The 8487-nt window shown below is 39.8% G+C and overlaps 1 pseudogene; it reads right to left on the reverse strand.

Moving 5' to 3' along the window:
* Positions 1-4111: 4111 nt before the first annotated feature.
* On the reverse strand, positions 4112-4696 carry LOC102834969 (annotated as a pseudogene).
* Between the last annotated feature and the right edge of the window lie 3791 nt (positions 4697-8487).

Consider the following 8487-nt stretch of genomic DNA (forward strand, 5'->3'; position numbering starts at 1 on the left):
AGGATGAACACATGTGTGTCAACTTCTCCTTTAATTTGGAACCATAAAGATGATACCACGACTTTCACCTGTGATGGATGTCAACCTCTGTCTCCTTTTTAAAACTTGTCACAATCCTGGCATAGCAGTGTAGAATAAGCACCAGACTGCTAGCTGCGTGGTCTATGGTTCAAACACACCAGCCGCTCCTCAGAAACCCTACACAGGGTCATTATGAGTCAGAATCAACTCAATGGCCCTTAACAACAACAGCATGAATATATATTAATGAGTTCTGGTGTGATGCTATGGGGCAATGCACTGGACTGCAAGCTTGGTTTGAACTACAAGGTCAGTGGTTTAGACTCATCAACTGCTCCTCAGAAACCCTATACAGAGTTGCTGTGAGTAAGAACAAATGTGGCAACACATAACAACATGAAATGTCATGGGGTTCTTAAGTCATTGTGCTTTAAGTGTTAAACCTGGCTTGATCAAATTGTTCCTGAATCTGGACATGCTTCATTGGTGGCATTAAAAATACAAACACACCTAAGAATTATGTAGAATTCAGATGTTCGTCTAAAGCTGTATCTAGTCTAACATTTCCCCTAGCATCTACCATCTGTGTTTTAGGATTTAAAGAAATGAATTTGTTTTTCTTGAAGAAACAAAATATCATGTGTGTAGACAGGTGGTTTTCATAAGATAATGCCTTTTCTACTGTGATTTATGTTACAATTTAGTCTAATTATTACTAACACCTCACCATTCTTATAAACGATCTTCTCGGAAAGATACAAAATAACATATTTCTCTTTGAGAACGAAGAATAAACTAGTATTTATGCCAAATGTTTTATTTATGTGATATTTAAATACAAACAATTACAGATTATATTGGATCAACCACATACATCTAATTCACTCTTATATAACTCAGAGAAGATGTTGTTCTATGTTGGAAAAGATGTTGTTTAATTACTACCACCATTCTTTTTCTTCACACTCCCCCTCTCCAAAAACTTCTGAACAGTGAAAGTAACTTTAGTGAGAAAATGTGGATGTAACAAACTTTATGAAGGAGCCCTGGTATGGCGCTGTGGGATAAAGCACTGGACCGAAAGTTTAGTTTGAACCACAAGGCCGACAGTTCAAACCCACCAGCCACTCCTTGGAAACCCTATACAGGGTCGCTATGAATCAGAACCAACTTGACTTAAAAACAACAGCAACCCTGTGAGGAAAACATAACCATACCACATGATTCAATAAAAGGATTTTAGTACAGGAAATTGGTAACAAAGATCTTGGAAAAAGCTGTAAAACCAGCAAAGATTAACAAGAGTTGGAAGCCTATAGTTCCGAGATAGAGCCACTTGTTGCCTACAGAGGGAGAAATGCCCTGGCTTTCCACTTGCTCCTGCCCTCTAGTTTCCCACCCAGTCTCTCCACTGATCAACTGAACTCAAGCCAGTTGTAAGGGAAGCTGGGAAATGTAGTCTGCAACCATCCCTGTGATCTAGATAGAGCAGGGGAAGGACAGGGAATGAATCTGAGAGAAAACTGGTAGATGACTGGCTCAGAACCTGGATGGACTTAAATCTTCAACCTTCCGGTTATTATTGAAGCATGTTAACCATCTGTACTACCCAAGTGCTCCATATAAAGCTACATGGTCCTAGAACTATTGGTGATTCTCTTTCTTAACTTTTTCTTCAGAGCTGTTTTTAACTAGCACAAGTGGTTTGTACTCATCTGCTGATAGAAAGGTTGACAGTTCAAACTCACCCAGCACCACTGAGGAACAAAGTCTGACAATCTTCTTTCATAAAGATTGTTGTTGTTAAGTGTTGGTGAGTATTTTCTGATGCATAACTTAGGGTTGAGGAGCTGCTGGTGGACTTGGACCATTGACCTTGCAGTTCAAACCAACCTTGTGGTCCAGTGTTATATCCTATGGCTGCACACCAGGTCTCCTTCATAAACATTGTTGTGGCTTGTTGTTAAGTGCTGACAAGTCAGGCTCGACTCATAGTGACACTGAACAAGGTTTCTGAGGAGCGGTTGGTGAGTTTGAAATGTCCACCTTGCATTTCAAACCGACCCTGTAGTCCAGTGCTTGTCCTACAGTGTCACACCAACCCAGAAAATCCTATGGAACACAGTTATACCCTGTAGCACATGGGGTCCCCATGTGTCAAAACTGACTTATTAATTACAGGTTGTTATTTGTTTTGTTTAATTTTTTTAACTGAACATGTTTGTTTGTGTTTTTTTTTCCCTTCTGTGCTTTCACCCATGTAGACATCCATGCTTGGCTGGTGGTGGTGGTTATGTGCAGTGGAGTCGGTTCTGACTCATAGCGGCCCTGTACAGGGTTTCTGAGGCTGTAAATCTTTACAGGAGCAGAAACCCTCATCTTGGAAACACTAGTTGTTTCGAACTGCTGACCTTGAGGTTAGCAGCCCGACTCATAATCACTATGCTACCAGAGCTTGCTTGACTAGTACCTTGTAAAAGACTAGGTCCACAAATCTCAAGTGCTTGAGGGAGCCATAGTTTAGGAAATGTAGATAAGCACATGCATGGCGCAAAAGAAAAACCCTCCATAAAGCTAATGGCAGTAGAAAAACCTGCCATTTTGCCTCAATTTTTCAACAGTTAAAGAAGGAAAAAGGGAACGAACATTTAATGAACTGGGTAATTGACACCATGTTAGACTCATCATGTCTCCCCCTTCTCTGGCACCATTCACAGCACCAGCCCTCGGGAATACACTACTCAAAACTGCCATCATCTGAGGACCTTTGACCCAGAGAAGGTCTCCAGCCTCTCTCTTGTCAAAACCCTCCATGGATCTTGCCTGACCTTTGTGTATCACCCTTCAGTCTTGGTCCTTTGGTGCTCTTGGCAAACCTCACCCATGATGTAATGTGCTATGCTTCTTGAAGCCTCTTTTGGAATGTGAGTTTCACTTACCATATATTTTGTGCCACAGGCTCAAATCACCCTCAGTTCTGTTCTTCCTCAGACCCTGCTCTGCCTCCTGTGACTGTGTTCAGTATTGTCAGTACCCTTTTGAGTGGAGACACGATGCAGTAAATATCTTAATTCACTTAAAATTATATAGTTACTCATTTGCCTTTGATTCCTCGCATATTCTAGTTTCTTCTATTAACATAATGGCATATTAAGGTAGTATCTTCGATTTTAACATTATTTTTTCAGCTGATAAGATTCATTATTAATAAAATGGAACAAAAGACATGTGCTTTTTTGATAGGGGGCATACGGTAAAATGACTTAATAAAACGGTGATGAATTTAAAAGAAACAAGGCCCCTTAAACCTCAAAGTACAATGGAGCCCTTCAAGTATTTTTAATGACCCTGGACAAGTTATTTTAACCTATCTGTATATTTTAACTTTAAAGCATTGTTGCTGTTAGGTGCCTTCAAGTGGGTTCCAACTCATATTGCCCTTATGCACAACAAAACAAAACACTGTGTCATCCTTATAATCGTTAACCTCATTGTTGCGGCCACAGTGCCAATTCATCTCATTGGGGGTCTTCCTCTCTTGCACTGACCCTCTACTTTCCCAAGCATGATGCCCTTCTCCAGGGACTCAGCCCTCCTGAAAAAATGTCTGAGGTATAAGAGATGAAGTCTTGCCATCCTGTCTTCTAAGGAGCATTCTGGCTGTACTTCTTCCAACAAAGATTTGTTTGTTTTTTCTGGCAGTTCGTGGCACTTTTAATATTCTTCTCCAATACCATTACTCAAATATAACAACTTTCACAAGCATATGAGATGATTGAAAATACCATGCCTTGGGTCAGGCACACCTTAGTCCTCAAACTTGGGAAATGCTGAGTGTGTTTGTCCCTTTTGGATTTCTACCTCCAGGTCTTTGCACATTTCATTATAATACTTGACTTTGTCTTTTGGAGCTGCCCTTAGAAATGTTCTGTTCAACTCTTCTACTTCCTCATTTCTTCCATGTGCTTTAGTATCTCTACACTGGAGAACAAGTTTCAGTCTCTTCTTATGTTCATTTTGCTTGTTTCTTTCCTTCTTATATTTTGTGCGTGTGTGTGTATGAATGAGATCTCATTTAATCATTTTTTGTTTACAACTGAAACTCTGGGAATTCAAATTTAACATCCTTGCCGGTGAGCTTCTTATACACACCAGAAAATGTTTCAACCTTGTGTTCTACATTGTTCTGCTGTGCTTTGTCCAAATGAACCTTTATAAACCGGCTGCCATCCAGCTTTACTAGGATTCTCTTGCCCACAATTTCACTTGGGAAGACCAAGTCTTCAAGGATTGCATCATGCACAGCAGTCAGAGTGCGGCTCCTGGGACGCTTTTGCTTATTTTTTGTCCGACTTTTCCGTGTTGGTTTAGGCAGAATTCGCCTCTGAGCAATAAAGACCACGTGCTTTCCACTGAACTTTTTCTCCAGTTCATGTACTAGTCGGATTTGGATTTTCTGGAAAGACTTGAGTTGAGGAACAGGAACAAAGATTATAATAGCTTTCTGACCACCACCAACTTCAATTTCCTTAGCTGCAGTTATGTTCGGCTCTCGTAACTGAGCCTTTAGGTCCGAGTTCATCTCTAGCTCAAGAAGAGCCTGAGAAATACCAGACTCTAATTCATCCAGCTTTTCGCCATTTGGCTTCACAATCTTCGCGCTTGAACTGAACATGGCCTTTTTCTTACTGAGCACCAGCCTAGGAAGAGAGCTCTTGTATTCTTAATGACCTTTTGCTTTCTTCCTGTAAGATGTTCTTGATGTCATCCAACAACTCTTTTGGTCTGTGGTCATTAGTGCTTAATGCATCATTTCTGTTCTTGACATGACCCCTAAATTCAGATACAATATGTTTGATGTTGCATTTGACTCTCACGGACTTGTTTTAATTTGCTTCAGCTTCTGCTTAAACTTGCATATGAACCACTGATGGTCTGTTCAGTCTGCCTCTAACCATGTTTTCACTGATGATATGGAGCTTTTCTTCCATATCTTCCTGCAGATGTAGTCAATTTTATTTTTGTGTATTCCATTTGGTCAGGTCCATGTGCATATTTGTTTATAAAAGATATTTCCAATGAAGAAGCCATTGGTCTTACAAAATTCTGTCATGTGATCTCTAGCATAATTTTTATCACCAAGGCCATATTTTCCAACTACTGATCCTTCTTCATTTCTAATCTTTGCATTCCAATCGCCAGTAATTATCAGTACTCCTTGACTGCATGTTTGACCAATTTCAGGCTGAAGAATTTGGTAGAATTCTTCAATTTCATCATGACTGGCTTTAGTGGGGGTGTGTAAATTTGAATAATAGTAGTATTACCTTGTCTTTCTTGTAGGTGGCAACTTCCAATTTTCCTAGAGTCATATTTTGTACATTCCCTGTTCTGATTTTTAATGGCTGTTAAAGCAGTTTCTCCTCATTTTGAGTTGTGCTCCATTAGCAAATGAAGGTCCTGAAAACTTTACTCCATTTGCATCATCAAAGTCCACTCTATTTTAAAGAGGTAGCTTTTTCCCAGTCATATTTTGAGGACCTTTCAACATGAGGGGCTCGTCTTCCAGCACTATGTCTGATAATATTGTGCTGCTATTCAGAATTGGCAATATTCAATCTTCTGTTGCTGACAGTATTCCACCACTACTTACAAGATTTTCATTGGCTATGTATTCTCAAGTAGTCTGCTTCTACTTCCAGTCTTTCTTAGTCTGGAAACTCAGTTGAAACCTGTCTACCATGGGTGACTCTGCTGGTCTTTAAAATACTGGTGACATAATTCCAGCATCACTGCAACACATCAGCCACCGCAGTACAGCAAACTGAAAGATGAATGGAGGAAATTTAAAATAGAATTAGCCTTATTGGGGAAAACTGGAACTAAGAGTATGGCTGATATCAGAGTGCAAGATAAAGGAGAGAGGTGTTTACTTGAAAAAAAAAGGAAACATATGAAAAGTAATGTAGGGGCGTTATGAAAAACCAGGGATTAAATGGACAGAGAGAAGTAGATTCCTCCCATCTAAGATGAATTCAACAGGGGTGGGGACTGGGATATAGCCAAGGGAAGGATCTAGGACCATGCAAATCTAGTTTGTGACCAACATAGCTAAAGGGAATTCAACACTAAAAGAACTTAGAAAAGTGTTAGTTAACCACTTTGAACACATAAAGTTGTGGACTCCTTAAAATGTCTCAGGTTGAACAAGTGCTAGCCCTATACCCAGCTCAATGAGTGTAGGCTGAAATGCAATGGTCATGATGAAAAACATCATGCGTTTAAGGATTGCTTGTAGTGGAGACATTATTGAGCTCAACCTGGAGGACTCTACCTCACATTCTAGCTTTCATTTTATTGTTGGAGAGTCATCTAGAGAATAAAACAAGTAGCATCATCTCATTCATCATGTAAGACTGCTCCTAAAAATAACAATAGCTTAGTATCAAATTCTATAAATATATCTTCAAATTAAACCTGTAAAATCTAAAATCATCATGTTGATGTTGATGTTAAGTGCCGTGGAGTCGGTTCCGACTCATAGCGACCCTACACAGTGTTTCCGAGGCTGTAAATCTTTACGGGAGCAGAAAGCCTCATCTCTCTCCTGCGGAACAGCTGGTAGTTTAGAACTGCTGACCATGAGATTAGCAGCCCATTTGTAACCACTACACTACCAGATCATGTTGGGGATTAAATGCAATGAGATCAATATGATTTATTAGTCTATTCTTTCAATCAAAATTTGTTATTATTTTTAGTGGTGATTCAGATTATTTTTGGACCAACAAGTCCAAACTTCTAATTACAACTTAGAAGCTGCAGAGAAAATGATAGGAGCTATCAAAAAAGATTTCACCAGTTAGAGAGTAAATTATTCTGATATTTGGTAATTATCTTCAACAGAGGAAATACTATGATCTTCAGATGGTTTTTGGTTTGTTGGTTCATGTTTTTTTGTTGTTGTTAAGTGCCATCGAGCTGGTTCCACCCCATAGCAAGGTGCCATCAAGTCAGTTCCAACTCCTCGGAGCCCTGTGCTCCACTGAAGGAGATGCTGTCCCGTCCTGTGCCAGCCTCCCAATTGTTGGAATGTTTGAGACCATTGTTGCCACTGTCACTCCATCATATGTTTTAAATTTGCCAATTTCCCAGGCAAACCTTTTTATTAATTGTTTTGTTAAGTGCCGCTAAGTCAGTTCCGACTCATACCGACCCTGTACAGGGTTTCCAAGGAGTGACTGGTGGGTTTGAACCACCAGTCTTGCCATTAACTGTCCAGTACTTATCCTACAGTGCAAATACTAGTGTAAATAATTGAATCTGGTGGAAAATCTATTTTATTATGACTTTGTAGATGACTTAATGTCTTAGTATTTGACTTTAAATGTAGGATGATGATTTCCTTTGTACCGATTGATCCCCGCTGCCTATACAAGTCATACCATTAACACTAGGTTAGGCTAGGTCCTGGTCCAATCTGTTTTATAGTCATAAAACATGGTGGGAAAATAAACCAAGCAATGTGCTCACTGTTAGATAAGGCCACTCATGTATCAGACCAAAGCCACTGTTTCCAACAACCCTAGAGACAGCAATGGAGATTAATGACTTTGACAGCAGAAGTTCATTTCTTTTCATTCTTCGAAAGTTATTTCTGCGACCAGTAGATTCGATAAAAAGAGAGAGAGCAAAACACCTTCAGCAATAAAATCTCCACTCAGGCAAATGTTGATATTAATTAAGCACACTTGCTATAGTTTTCCACCAAAAGCAAAACCATTATTAAGCAGTGTTAAAATTCCAGTTTTAAGAATCCATTTTCTAGAAGATGAGGTGGCCAAATAAGGAGTTGTTCTTGTTGTGAAGTGCCATTGAGTGGGTTGCAACCCATAGCGACCCTGTATAGGGTTTCCGAGGAGCAGCTGGTGAACTTGAACGGCTGACCTTACAGTTCAAATGGCTTTGCAGTCTGATGCATTAACCCACAGCGCCACACCAGGACCATCCAATAATTCTCATTGACAGTTATTCTGAATGTATAGGCTGAAGTAACCAGAGTCGTCTATTACCAGATCTCTGAAGAATGTAGTATCTCCATACGACAAGCACTGGACTGTGAACCACAAGGTCTGTAGCTCGAGACCACCGGAAGCTCCTCAGGAGAAAGATGAGGCTTTCTACTCCCACTAAGATTTTAAGGACTCAGAAACTATGTATAGGGTCAGTATAGGTCAGAACTGATTTAACGGTATTTAACAACAACAACAACAACATCCCCAGAGCTATATGTTAATATTGTCATTATATTTTAGGAGAAACCCCATGATTTAAAACCATTGCTTGGCACAGCATACTGATTCTTGAAATCCCTTAAGAAGATGTCATTCTAGGACAACAGAGCAGAGTAGGCAGAGACATTGAGCAGACTTGCTGCAATAAAGACATGGGAGACCAAGTGAAACA

The sequence above is a fragment of the Chrysochloris asiatica genome, unplaced genomic scaffold, assembly GCF_000296735.1.
Source record: "Chrysochloris asiatica unplaced genomic scaffold, ChrAsi1.0 scaffold00103, whole genome shotgun sequence".
In the NCBI taxonomy this organism is placed as follows: Eukaryota; Metazoa; Chordata; class Mammalia; order Afrosoricida; family Chrysochloridae; genus Chrysochloris; species Chrysochloris asiatica.